This window comes from Equus quagga, chromosome 2, assembly GCF_021613505.1.
Source record: "Equus quagga isolate Etosha38 chromosome 2, UCLA_HA_Equagga_1.0, whole genome shotgun sequence".
Taxonomy (NCBI): Eukaryota; Metazoa; Chordata; class Mammalia; order Perissodactyla; family Equidae; genus Equus; species Equus quagga.
The window spans coordinates 95,504,523-95,518,707 of NC_060268.1; the positions used below are offsets into that span (position 1 = coordinate 95,504,523).

At 56.2% G+C, this 14,185-nt stretch overlaps 1 protein-coding gene across 10 annotated transcripts in view; it reads left to right on the top strand.

Moving 5' to 3' along the window:
* The window catches only part of CEMIP (cell migration inducing hyaluronidase 1), a 144,295-nt gene that overhangs the window by 59,237 nt on the left and 70,873 nt on the right, over positions 1-14,185 (top strand). The window contains exon 1 of one of the 10 annotated variants that reach the window (XM_046653319.1): positions 3,603-3,808. The exons of 6 other annotated variants lie outside the window; for them this stretch is intronic. The gene's annotated coding sequence lies outside the window, so the exon portion shown is untranslated. Of the gene's footprint in view, positions 1-3,602; positions 3,809-3,853; positions 3,973-7,599; positions 8,640-14,185 lie in introns of those variants that run through there. 3 more of the 10 variants (XM_046653320.1, XM_046653324.1, XM_046653317.1) reach the window with 3 other exon arrangements.

The window sequence follows — 14,185 nt, forward strand, 5'->3', positions numbered from 1 at the left end:
ACAGAGTTGTGCCACCATTGTCACCACCACCTGTTTTAGAACACTTCCTTCAGCAGATGCCCTGTCCATGAGCAGTCGCTGTCCATTCTCCCTGCCCCCAGCCCCTGACAACCATGGATCTCCTTTCTGTCTCTGTGGACTTGCCTATTCTGGACATTTCCTGTGTTCATATACTTCACATATTGTCTGACATCACATAATAAGTGGCCTCTTGTGTCTGGCTCCTTTTCACTGAGCATAATGTCGTCAAGGTTCGTCCATGCTGTAGCAGGTGTCAGAGCTGCATTCTTTTTCAGGGCTGAGTAATATTCCATTGTGTAGCTGTGAGTCATTTCATTTATCCATTCCTCAGTGGATGGACGTTTGGATTGTTTCCGTTTGGGGGCTGTTGTGGATAACGTTGCCGTGAACATTCACGGGTGTGTTTTTGTATGTTTCTATTTCCCTCGGGTACATACCTAGGAGTAGAATTGCTGGATCATGTAGTAACTCTATATTTAACCACGAGAGGGACCATCAGCCTATCTATCAAAGCTGCTTCGTCATTTACATGCCCGCCGTCTGTGAATGAGGGCGTGCCAGATGGAAACCCAGCCTGTGCATCCACTGCAGGCGGGGGTCTCTGAGTGCGCCCTCCCTACACTGATGCTGGTTGTCGGTCTGAGGCCTCTGGAGCAGCTGTCCGTGTGCTTGGCCGACGGCGCCAATAGAACCGATGTTCTAACAGGACGTGCCCAAACTCATCTTCTCCTTGGAGTGGTGGCATTCACGGATCCCGAGACCAGCAGATTTGGCAAATGTGTAACAGCAACAACCAACACGCAGCTGGCATTTATCAGGCTGCTGCAGGCAGCGTGCTGGGTCCTGCGTGATGCGGTCCCGGCTGGACTCCAGCAGGCCACTGACGAGCGGCAGCTTCGACACCAGCTCATCTGTTTTCTCAGAGACTCAGATGGAAGTGAAAAAGCTTTGCCTGCCTGAGGTTCTGAGGGGCTGGCTGGGGCAGGATTTGGGTGGCAAGCTTAGAATCTGATCAAAGGCAGCTGAAATGAAAAGGAAACTTCCTAAGCCTTAGTGTGGAGCCCTATTTCCTGGTTCAGCCACAAACATTACAGCCTAAAGACCATTCTTTTTTTTTTCTTTTTTCTTGAGGAAGATTAGCCCTGAGCTAACATCTGCTGCCAATCCTCCTCTTTTCGCTAAGGAAGACTGGCCCTGAGCTAACATCCATGCCCATCTTCCTCTACTTTATATGTGGGACGCCTACCACAGCATGGCTTGGCAAGAAGTGCGTAAGTCTGCACCTGGGACCTGAACTGGCGAAACCCGGGCCGCCGAAGTGGAACGTGCGCACTTAACTGCTGCGCCACCAGGCTGGCCCCAAGACCATTCTTGTTCTGGTGAAGAGACTTGTGGGCTGCAGGCAGTTTCCATCTGCTGGCTGCATATCAGAGGCCCCAAGGGCATTTTTAAAAAGATCGATTCCTGGGTCCCATCCTAGACGTACAGAATCAAGATCTCCAGGAAAGGGCTCAAAAACTTATATATTTAAAAAATGCCCCAGATGGTCCTTATGTAGCTTTTGGGAACTCGTGACTAGTAATGAGGTTCCATGGGAATAAAAATACTATCAATCGAGCAAACACGAGCCAACAGGAGGCTCCCAGGGGTGGCGTGGAGCCTGGGCTCCCCAGCACCTCCATCAGGAGCTCAGGACCACTTTGTGAGGAGGGAGAGCTGAGGAGCCACTGCAGGGCGGCAGTCAGGTCCTTCACACGGTGCTGCCTGGGAGCAGGACCCTCAGCATCAGGGATTTCCTCCCCATCCTCCCCTCCAGCAAGATGCCTTTGATCGTCAGCTGCAGTTTGTGGCTATGTGACGATCCTGGTCACCAAAGCCAGAGGCCAGTGATGCTACCAAGAAGACAGGTCCTCACCCCGTGTGCTCAGAAGACCCATTCCGAAGCCGTCTCCTCCCTCTGTGGCAAAGCCATGGGCTCGTTCAGAATGTTCCAGAGAAACCGGATGTTGAGGCAGGATGATTACCGGCCAGGCAGCGGATACTAATTTGCCCACCTGCCCAGCCCAGAGGGACCAGGACGGCAGGTGTGAAGACGAGCTGGGGGGATGCGACTCTTCCCAGAATGCCCTCCGTGATTTTTGGTGAGATGGTGACGCCGCCATGAACAGCCATCCAGCCTGTGTGCCCGCTCCTCGAACACCCCCTGCATGGACGAAGGGGACTTTATCCCCACAAGGGTGCCACAGGGTCTGCACTCAAACGTGGTCCATTGGACGGGGATGAGCTTCAGACGTTTAGGAAGGAGGTGGCCCAGAGAACACAGAGGTGGGTTATTGACTGGCAAGACTGGAGGAAAAGCGAGAGGGAGACGTGTAGGACACGGTGCGGTCTGAGAGGGCCAGGGAGGCGATCTCTCATTCTGGTTTCCACGAGCCATGTGGGTTCCTCGTCACCCGGCCTCCGCCAGCCGTTTCCCATAGAGAAGCCGCTCGTGCTCCGTGGTTCTGGGAAAGGGGCCGATGAGGGACTCGGTGCCTGGGCAGCCGCCCCTCAGCTGTTCCTGCCCCGTGCTCGGACAGCTTGGCTGGGCTCGCGCAACCTGCTTGACACCTTGTAGCACATTTACAGGCCTGCTGGCTCAGGGACAGCTGGGTGGGAGGGCAGAGCCTCCGCATGCCAGGGCCTCAGCCCACGGGCCCTTTCTCCTTGGCCCGGACTCATGCGGGGGCTGGTGTTTCTAGGGACAGAGCTGAAGTTCAGTTCACGTCACCCTATTTGTGGAGTCTCTCTTGGGGTTAATCTTCCCCAAGAAGCATCAGCAGGAAGGGGAGGAAACGGCCTCCTGATTTTCCTGGGGAGGGAGAAGCCTCCAAGAGTCCAACAGCCTGTGGGAGCGGAGGCCGTGCCGGCGGCAGCTGCTGGTGGCAGGGAGAGGTGGCGCACCTGGCGGAGCAGGTGGTGGGCCTGGCTGGTGGCCAGGGGCTGGCGGCTGGTCTGCCGTCCCCACATGCACCAGGCGGGAACTTCAAACGCTCTGACAGCTCTGCTGGCTCCAAGGGTGCACCTGCCCGCAGATGGGGAGGGGTGGCCGGCAGGGGAAGGAAGGGCTGCAGGAAGCTTTGCCCCAGAAGCAGGTTTCCACAGCCTCTGACTGCTGGGCCGGCCCTGGAGCATCCAGTGGATGCTGTCCTGTGCCCCCAGGGCCTGGCTTCAACTCTTACAGTTGGTGTGTCCCCTGGCGAGTTCCCTGCCCTCCCCCATGGCCTCAGGGACCTCTCTAAACTGCATTTGTAGCCCACACTTCTCTCCTGGTCCCTGGACCCACCCGCACAACTGCCTACTGCCCGAGGACACTTGGCCGCCAACAGCATCTCAGATTCAGCGGGCATGTCCCGTCAGCCGGGAGACCTGCTCTCCATTCTCTTGGCTGGGGCCCCACCCTCCACCCCAGCCTCCAAGCCCTGAGTCACCCCGGTCCCCTCCCTCTTGCTCACCCTTCACACAGCAGGAGGAGTTACTGGCTCTGCCAGTGGCCCAGGAGACCCCGGGCCAGTCCGGGCTCCTCTGTGCCCACACACTGGCTGAGTGTGGCGGAGGATCAGGAAGGACTTGTGGGATTTCTGTTAACTCGGAAGTCACGTTTGGTGAAGTGGAGCGAGCAGCAGAGAGAGGGAGAGAGAGGAGCAAGAGAGTTCATCAGGAAGTGAGGTGTCATTTAGGGTTATCAGGGAAGTTCTTAAAGTGAGGCCGGATGGAAATAAGTGGAACTAAGCAGACGTGTGAACAGGTGGGGGAGCTCCCGGGCAGGGGGCGCTGAGCCAGCAAAGACACTGAGGCAGAAACAGTCAAGGACCACCCGGCTGGGAGGCAGCGTGTGGCCCTGGATACTGCAGGTTAACTGGCACAAGTGTGATGAATCATTAAGGGCCACACTGTCCTGAGCCGTCAGAGGTTTGTAGGCCGTGCTGGTGGGGAAGGGGCTGCACCCAAGGCTTTTGAGCAGGACCACATGTGAGAAATGTGTGTTTGGGGAAGATTCCGCTGGCAGGAGGGGCAGGAGAGAGAAGGGCTGTTGCGGATGTCCGGGAGAGGCATGGGTGAGTGTGGATCGCGTGAAGGTCAGGGTCGGAGGGGGTGGACGGCACAGGGAGAGCTCAGATGGGAGGGGGCTGCGGCAGTGATCGACGGGGAGAGTGGGCGTCAGCTTCTGTATCTGCGTCTCCTATTTGCTCCTCCAAGGAGATGGGTCCGAAGGGTGGGGTGAGAGGAGCCGTCTTGTGGGGACTTTGCTGAGCACTGATGGGGCGGGAGCCTCGTCTCACAGCAGCTGCCCACGGTAGCTTGGCCAGGCCACAGCGCCGTCACGGCCAGGCCCAATTTCCTTCCGGATCTGCTGCTCCCCTCCTGGCTCCTCAGGGACAGAAACCCAACTCAAGGTAACTTAAGCCCAAAGGAGACGGTGTGGGCTCGAGGAAGCCTGAGTAGGATGGAAAGGCCAGCTTGTAGAAGGGGCAGCAGGGGGCCAGACCTCAGGGAGTGCTGAAGACAGGGCCCCATGCTGACAAGTCTTCCTCTCTCCCTGACCTCCGCCCCCTCCCTCCTCTCTCCCCCTTGCCTTTAGGTCTCTCGGGGTGGACTGATAGGGAAAAGGGGATCTGACAGGGCTGCTGCCTTGTCCGGGGCAGCTTCTCCCGTAGCAGCAAGACTGTCCCCAGACTCACTCTCTGCCCCGAGCCCAAAATCCCAAGGAACTGGCTCATTGGCCTGGCTGGAGTCAGGTGTTGGCCGTGGACCAGCCATCTGGGGGCAGCACCAGGGAGGTGCTGACTCACGCGGGAGTCCCTGCAGAGACTCTGTGGAGAGGGAGGGCTGGGTTCTAGAAGAGAGGAGCTGGGCAGAGAACTGTAGGGTCCTCCACCCTCCTCAGCAGGACCAGGGAGAAACATGGAGGATAAAGGGAACCATGACACGGGCGTGATTGGCCGACTGACTGAATCTCTCTCTGGGTGAGGTTCTTTTTAGAGCTAAGACAGACCATTTGTTCATTGACCTGTTGGTGCGTTGATGCTGTTGTTCATCCCACAAGCATTTGCTGAGTCTCTGTTCTGTGCCAGGCCCTGGACCAGGGCCACAGAGGAGAAAAAAATCAGGTTTCTCCAGTAGCTTCCCTTCTAGCATGGGAGGCGCACGTAATAAAATTCTATGATAGTGGTAATAATAATGAGCGATGACAAGTGCTCAGTAGAGATGGGAAATAAGGAGGAAAGCAGTGACCAGCTCCGCTCTGGAATCCAACAAAGCCTCCAGGAAGAGGTGACTTGTAAGTCTCCCTTGATGGGAAGGTAAGGGACCACTTCATGAGGGGCCTCCTACGACCTCAAGGGGTTTGGAAGGATGCAAAGCACAAGATCTGGCTTTAAGAAAGACCACCCTGGTGGCAGAGCCAAGGATGGATCAGAAGAGGAAGAGAGTGGAGAGGGCAGGCTGGTCAGGAGCCCGCGGAGAATGTTGGGGAAGACGTCACAGAGCCCATGACTGGAGAGGTGTTGGGAGGGGAGGTCGCTGTGGAACTCAAGGTGGGTGGACGAGCCCACGAGCAGGACAGGAGGAGGTGAAGCTTGCTGGGCAGGAAGGGGCGCTTGTCTGAGTTCATGGCTGTCCCCCAGAGTTGCTCTTAGTTTCTCAGAGGAGCCAAGCAGCCAGAGCAGGGAAGCGGCTGGAAAGTCCGGCCGCTTGGACCCTAGAAGAGACATGTCACTTGTAGATGATGTGAATTTGGACGAATCACTGAACCTCTGGGATGTGGCGAGGGGTGAACCAGATTGCCTGGCACGGAGGAGACGCTCAACGTGGGTCGTTTGGATCAGGATCTGAACCTTCTGGGGATCAACGGCTACTTTCCCTGTATTTTTTTGGAAATTGGAGAGGTGCGAATAGTAACTAATCGCGGCGATGGACCTGGTTGGGGACTGAGGACAGCAATTTGTTTTCGTGGTGCGAGAAACGTTCTGACCCAGCTTGCAGATGTTTCCTCTGGCCCTGTCTTCCTTTATCCCGAAACTTGTTTTTAAAAAGTGTTTTGTCCCCATTCAAGGAAAGGTTTTACTCCTCTGCGTTCATGTCTCAACACACTCGGAGGGTTGTTCTCTCCCCTCCTCTTACCCTTTTACACCAGGGCCCTGGGGCACAGCCAGACGAGGTGGTGCTTATCTTGTTTCCAGCCCTAAAAAGGAGGCAGGCGAGGTGTGTGCAGCACTGGTGTCTGGAAGCTGCTTGTTTGGTTTCGGCTCGTCTTTGTTGCAACATGAATTGAATTGTAAGCACACAAGAGGGATCCTAGTATGCGCCTAAATAGCGGGGTGGCAGAATGCCCCGAATGGCCCACACCCATGAGTGCCATCTTCACACGTCCTGCTCTGCTCGCCCTGTCCCACCCTGGGACCCAGAGAGAGTCAAAGGCTTCATAGCCTCGGTCCTTACAAAGTCCTGGCCACCAGAGATGGGATGATAGCCACATAGGACAATAGGGTAGAAATCCACGTGGAAAAACGTGTCGTGTCTGGAAGTCCCCACACCAATCTAAGACCTTGGCAGAGAAAGGCCAGTGGCTCCTTGATGGGGATGAAAAACTAAGACTCTTTGGGTTGCGAGTAACAGAAACCAAGTTGAGCTAAATTTAGCAAAATGAAAAAAAAAATCAGGGAGGTTGGATTTGCTGTAAGGACACAGGGCGTGTCTCCTAGAATCACAGGCAGGTATGAAGCCAAACCACAAGAAGGGACTGGAACCAGGAGGAAAAATGTCAGCCTAGTTTCCATCAGTCGTCCCCCTGGTTCCGTCGGTTTGGCCAAGGAGCCAGGAGTCCTGTTGAACAAACAAGGCTCAGGGAGCGACCTCTGAGGGCAGCATCGTCTCCGCATCGCTCAGCCCCCTACTCCCACCTCCCGGACTGAAGGACAGCAGTGTACACACAACAGGGGCTGCAAAAATATATAGGCTGAATTGTACGAAATGACCGTTTCTGTAGATCAAACTACTGAAGATCGACAATTTCATATGTTCGACCTAATACATGACACACGTGTGTGCAACTGGATTGGGACCCTGGCCTTGAGTCTTCACCGTGAGACCCTGGGAAAGTCATGGACTCAATGGTGTTGAAGGCCCCTCTTTGCTCCAAGATTTAATAGGATTTGGATTTAATTGAATTTAAATCTTCCAGATTTAATCCTAGGAGCAAACTGGCGTCAGAGGCAGGAAACACCTGCATCAGAAAGCTCTGGGTTCAGATCCCACCCAGGCCCTCAGTGAGCCAGCCAGGCCTGCCCTGAGCAGACGGTGCCACCAGCTCTCTTAGCCAGCCCCCTTTCATTTTATGGTGAAAAGCAAGGAATAACTTTTTCCAGCTGTAGCCTCTGTGAGATCTTAGGCAGCCCAGCCAACTTGGGCTGAACCCGGGCCAGCGCCCTGGGCTGCAGCTCGGCTCAGCAAAGGAAGCCAGAGCCTGAGGCAGGGGCTGTGTGCGCTGCCTGGCGGCTCTTCCTGGCTGGGAGCCGAGCGTGGGCTGCAGCCCTGGGGAGATCGGGCGGAGGGCCCAGGGGATGCTTGGGCGCTCTGTAGTCATTCCGCTCGAGTTCTGTTTTCACTGAGCATCTGTCGGGCAGGAAGCCCAAGGCTGACCTGCATGCGCGGGGCCCTGACTTCTAGGGCGAGACTCAAGAGCGTTCCTTGAGCACCCACTGTTTTCAGCAAATATGAATTAGTTGCTGCTCTGCCCTTTCGGAGAGCATGGCTGTGATGGAAGGGAGCTTTTATAGAGCACTTACTGCATACCAACGGCATTCGTAAGGGCCTTCTCTCAAAATCTCCATTAGGTAGAGGATGCTACAACCCTACATGCTGGAGAGGAATCTCAGCCTACGACTAAGGGAGGGAGTTTAAAAGGTTGAATAGAAAGGGGGGAATATCAGGAAGAATAAATCTACACAATAGTATCATAAAACATTGTGAAGCCAGTTCTATTTTTAAAGGAACCTATGGAAATTTCCCAGAATCGCAGAGCCACTTAGCGGCACAATTGGGGCTCCAACTCTCGTCTTTTAAGCTCCAAGCTCCTTCTCTGCAACCTGTGGTTGCGTTTGGAACACTTACTGTTTGTGCCAGGCTCCCTGCCAGTTGCTTAGCGCACCTCTCTCGCTTCCTCCTCACCACAGCCATTTGAGGAGTGTCCCGTTATCTCCAGCATCTCGCAGATGAGGAAACTGGAGAGCAGAGAGCTCCCGGGACGTGTCCTATTCCACAGCTGCCAAGTGGCGGGGCTGGGATTCGACCCAGGGACGCCTCCCTCCAGAGTGTCTTGCTGGGTTTGAGGACTGTGGCCAACGCGGCTTTGTCTGGCTGTTATGGTCGCCAAGTTCTCCCTCCGTTTTTTTCTCCCAAACCCCTTTTCACTTGGGGTTCCCTAGAGCAGTAACATTACAGCCATTATGTGGTACGGAGGGTGTGTTCGGGCAATTGGACACCGCTCGGCAGCTGCAAGAAATGGACTGTTCCAACACGGCGGGAATTTCTAGGGTGACCATCATCTTCTCTACCTGGAGGGGCCTTGAGTCACCCAGGTATGTGCACTTCTTGCGACTCAGAAGATGTATGCTGAGAGTTTGTGTTTCATTGCCTATTAATTTTACCTCAAAAGATTAAAAAAATTAGATAAGTATTGCACTCTAGTAAATAATAGGCGTGCTGAAGTGTTTAGGGGCAAGTGTTTAGATGCTTGCAATTTGCTCTGAAACGCACCCAGAAAATATGGCGACTTCTGGATGGAGAGAGGGACGGGGGACCGGCGCATTACGTGATAAAGCAAATACTGCAAGACGTGACTGGTGGCATCGAGGTCGTGGGTGTGTTGCTGTTCACTGTGGGGTGCTTCCCACCTGGCTGTATGTCTGAACATTTTTGCAGTGAAATGTTGAGGGGAAGCCATTGTGTGGAGCCTGGGGGTCCCCTGGCAGTGAAGCAGGGGTTCCCGGAACTCAGGGCTGGAGCTCTGAGTGGGCACGTCAGCTCCACTCTCTGCCACGGCCCCGTGGGACCCGGCTCCGAGAACGTGCTGAATGCCCGGTTCCCTGGGTCTCCCTTTAGAGAGAGAAAACAGGGGCTCAGGGGTACCCTGCCCAGGATCCCCCATGAGCAGAACCCGAGACTCCTGATTTCTAGTCCCTCCTCCCCGCTGGGTTCATCAGAGCACATTTTCTTGCAAAGATCGCGGGTTCTTGTCCCGTCGCCCGGGGCTGCGAGTGGCACCTGCGTCCAGGGTACCTGGTCCCAGGCGCAGCGTGCTGGTGCCACACAGGGCTGTAAAACCGGCCTCGGGTGGGACCCCGCCTGGCGTCACTTCCTGTAGGTGCATTTGAAGTAGTAGGAAACCAGACTGGTTTCTACAAATAAATAACCCGGGAGCAGACAGGCCCTCAGATCAAAGGAGGACTCTGGCCCGAACTTGAACTGAAATCAAGCGCGCACCTCACCTCCAATCTGGCCGGGCAGAGGCTGGGGGGCAGCGAGGGCTCCTGCTCCACAGACACTCCCTGTCTCTGCCCTTCCTGGGTTTGTGTGAGCCTGGGAACGGCAGCCAGAGTGAGGCTGCGCTCTCTGAACTGCTGCCAGGCCCTGCCTCGCGACGTTCCAGCCCAGCCTCCAGAAGCAGCAGGTGTCAGCAGAGCAGCCTCTTGCCGTGTCTGGCCCCAGGGGGCTCCCTCGTGGGCCACACAGCTGTCTCAGGGCTCTCATGTGAGCCCATGGGGCCCCCGACTCTTTGCGGACCTTGTCAGGGCCTTCCTCCTTTGTCCTGACTTTGGCAGCACTCCTGGTTCATATTAATGATGCTGGTGGAAGGGGGAGATGGAGATGCGCAGAAACCCGCGGGTCAGACCCCTCCCCCCGGAGAGATGAGGTCAGAAGCTATCATAGAGCAGAGGGAGGTCCCTCTGGAGGGGAGTTCTCAGACTTCAAAGCACTCGAGATTCACTGAGGATAGACAGTTAATGGCCTCAGTGGAGACCCCTCATTTCTAACAAGCTCTCGGGTGATGTTGCTTGTCCCTGGACCACACTCTGAGTAGCACGACCAGTGACCATAATCCCTCCCTTCACAAAGCTGTGGACAATAAACCAACTCACAAGAAAATATCTGATTTTAAACTGTGGCAAGAGAAGAAAGCAACCAGGACACTACGAAAGATGTTGACAGAGAGGACCCTCTTCAGATGGGGAGGGGGTGTCGGGAAAAGCTTCTCCGAGAACACGGCTTTAAACTGAGACCCGAGGACGGGTGGAGCGGGGGAAGCATTTCAGGCAGTAAGGACAGCATGTGAAAAGGTCCTGGAGCAGAAATGAGCTTGGTGTCTTCAAAGGAAATGATGAGAGGAAGCTAGAGAGGAGGCTGGTGTGAGAGGAACCTGGAGAGGAGGCCAGGCCGCGCAGGGCCGGGTAAGACCTTCTGACTTCATTCTCTGTGCGATGGGAGCCACTGGAGGTTTAAACAAAAATGTGCCATGGTCCACACTCGCTGGTCTGTGGAAGATGTGTGGGGAGTAGGCCGCTGGATGGTTCTTACAGAATCCTGCAGGAAAGAATCTTGGGCGGTGGTGACAGCAATGACTCTCATTCTCTCTAACATGGGTCACTTTCCTCGGGACGTGCTTATTTTGGGGACACACTACGATTGGAGGCAGGAAGTCTCTTTTCCCCATAAAGTGAGATGAGGCCTCATTGATTAAGACGGACATCCCGTGGGAGCAGAAACTCTCCTAAGGAACTAACCTCCATCTTGCCGTCCCCTATGGCTCCTTATTAGTCATGATTGTTCCCCTTGTAAATGTCAAAACACAACTCAAATCAGCTTAAACCCGAAAGGGGCTTTATTTGGCTTGTGAGTTGTAGAGTGCAGGGGTAGTGCTAGCTTCAGGCAGAGTTTGATCTGGGCGCTCAGGTGTCATCTCCTCCCTCTCCAGGCTCTGCATGCCTCTGTGCAAGCTTCCTCCTCAGGCAGGCTTGCTCCATACAGAGGCAAGATGGCCCCAGAACTCCAGCTCCCAGCCTCGGTGGGATGAGAACCAGCTCTCCTGGTGGCTCCACATCCCCTTTCTTTGTCTTGGGTCACGTGACCATCTCTGAACCAGTCACTGCAGCAGGGGATGGAATATAGTCATTGGCTGGGCTGGGTCACCGTCTACCTCGGGAGCCACAGTCGGGGGTCAGCCCCACCAGACCCACCAGACTGAGTGAGGGACGGACGTTGTCTCGAGAGACGGAGGCGCCCAGGGCAGGGGCTTTTTCTGAGTCATTTCCTGCCAGCCCAGGCCCAGAGCCATCATGCAGTAGGCGCTTAATACATGCGTGTTGAATTAATTCATTGTGGGCAGAGGCCTCCGGGCTGTGCTCCCATTCCCGGCCCACCCCTCGCCCTGTGCCCACCAGCAGCATCTTTAGAAAATACACATCGGCTTGTTCCCCCGGCTCCTCGTCTGCCAGCGGACCCCCGAGCTTTCAGGGTAAAGTCCAGACTCTGTAACTTTGCACCAAAGCTGCTTTGTGACAGTTCTCCTGCTCTGCTGGTCTCTGCTGTTCCTCGGCCCCCGCTCCCCACTGCAACCTCCCTCTTATTCGGCGCTGACTGTATGCTCTTCAAAATAAAGGTATTTGTGGGAAGAGCCACCCCCCCATCAGACAGGAACCCCTTGGTGTGGCAGAGGATGGACTGGCCATCGGGATATCCCAGGCAGGAGCAAGCAGGCCGCCCCCTGGGAGGAGGTGGGGAGCAGGGGCCGGGGGTCATTTTGCAGAAATCCTTCTGCGGCCTCAGAAACAAGTGGACACACGTGGGGCAACTTCAGGCCAGGAGAAATGCTGACGCTCGTATTTTCAGTCAGAAAACACAATGGGTGAAGTGTTCATCACCACGGTCACTTGCCCAGCCGGCAGAGCGCACACAAGCGCCGGGAAGGTGTGGGGTGGGGGTTTGAGCTGGGCAGCTCCAGGTCCCACTCGGAGTTCGGGGAGAGGCTTCCCTTCGAGGTCCCTGAACTCTGTGACCCGGCTGCTCTGGGCATCCTCGGATCTTTCAGCTGCCAGCCCTGGAGGCTCAGGGCTCTGACCCAGGCCTCCCCCTGTTTTCCCAGGGCCGGGTGCTGGGGCTAGAAGCCCCACAGCCAGGCAGCCCCCCAGGCTTTCCCTGCCCACCGAGCTGCTGTGTCTTCTGCAGATGGTGCCCGGCAAAGCTAGGGTGGGGGCCCTGGACAACTTGTCCTTGAAGTCAGGTGACAGCTCCTGTCCCAAAGCACCTGCTTGCATCCCTGATGGACAAGAAGGCTGTGGAGCTGGGGTGGGCTGGCGGGACGTCCATGCTCTTTCCAGATGAGGCTTATGTGTAGACCCCACTCATGGACTGGGAAGACCAGACAGGGCCCCCATGCAGGGAAGGGCCATGAGGCTCCTGGATGGAAGAAGCCATCGTGTGCCCTGCAAACTCAATGCCGGGGTCCAAGGGACAGGATGGAGGGGACCAGCTGCTCCCGCAGGGTGTGTTGCCGGCCCTGTGTGCACCAACAGAACCTTTCTATTAACCTCTCTGGCACCCTGGGAGCCGGGTCAGCGGGCTGTGGGACAAGTGGTGAGCAGGCCCTCCCTCTCTGTGCGGATAAGGTGGGCAGCTCCCTCAGTGAGGACCCCCCCGTGCGCCGGGCAGCTGGCTGGCAGTGCAGGCTCTCCTCGCATCAGACGAGGGGCTGCAGCTCAGCCGCAGGGGCGGAGATGGAGCCCGGCTGAGCCCCGAGCAGCAGACTTGGGACCCCGGGGGCTGTGGCTGTGGCATCGGGGGCGTCGGCAGCTTAAGCAGCCACAGGGCCGGCTCGTGGCTGTGTGCGGGCGCCATGAGGAGTCTGTGATATACGTGGAGGGAGAGGAACTGTGCAAGGGGCCGATTTCCACGTGAATTAGCGAACTCAGAGTGTCCGAGATCTAATCCCTGGGGAGTAAGGGCAGGGGACCCGGGGACACTTGGGGACCTTGCAGAGCATGCACTGCCCTCTCAGAGTGTGGTGTTGGCGGGACCCTTCCTGGCTGCAGCCTCTGGTCACCTCATCCCGCAGCCGAGGCCTTGGACTGGGTGAGTCTGGGGAGAGGGCACCTGTATCTGTAATACAACGTCCCCGCTTCCTTTGTGATGGAGGCGAGAAAACCAACCTAAATAGGGAAGACACGCTTTTTTCCTCATTGAGGGTAAGCCTTAAAAGAATTTTTTAAGAAAGAGTTATTTCAAAAATCAACAGCGTGTTTAAACATCTCTAATTTCTGCTTCAACGCTCCACCCGTTCTTTTGGGGGTGCACCGGACAGAAAGCCCCATGTTGCAGAGCAGGTGGTACCCGGGGCGTCTTTTCATCCAGCGGTCACTTGGCAAACACGCTCACTCATGGTCCAGGGTGACCGGGCAGCCGTTGTGCGCCAGGCTGCTGCGGAAAAAGAAAAACCAGTCTACGGAGGCCCTGCCCTCGGGGAGCCTGCGGCCTGAGTTTCCAGGGGAAATCACTCAGTAAGTTCCAGGGAATGAGACACTTTAGAGAAAGTTTCGATTGACAGGCTGTGGGGGTAGAGGAGGAAGCAGTTGGTGCAGACTTTAGGGCCAGGGAGATCTCCTCGGGGAGGGAGAAATGGAATCTCAGAACAAGCTACAGATTTCCGAAGGGGGAGTGTGGGCACGGGGAGGACACGAAACAACACGAAGTCAGGGAAGCCAGGGACCGCTGGGAAGTTAGTCTCACGGTCTGGGGCTGAGAACGGACCTGCCCCCTGGGCTGTGTCTCTGTCCGTCCCCTTGACTATCTTCCTAACAGACCCCCTCGCCAGCAGGTGTGGTGTCTCCATCCACGGAACCTTCCAGAAGGGTGGGATGTGTGAATGGTCATCTCCCTCCTCTCCTCTCCTGGAGGAGGGGCAGGCAAAGCCCCTCCAAGAGCAAAACGCTGAACCAAACTGCGGGACGGACGGGCCTCCTTCCGCAGCCCCCAGGCCTCTGAGGCCGCAGGAACTCCCCACTGGCCCGTGTCCTCTTTCCAAGAAGGAGGCTTCCTGTGTCGGGGTCCTGGGGCCCATTATCCAGGAAGAACC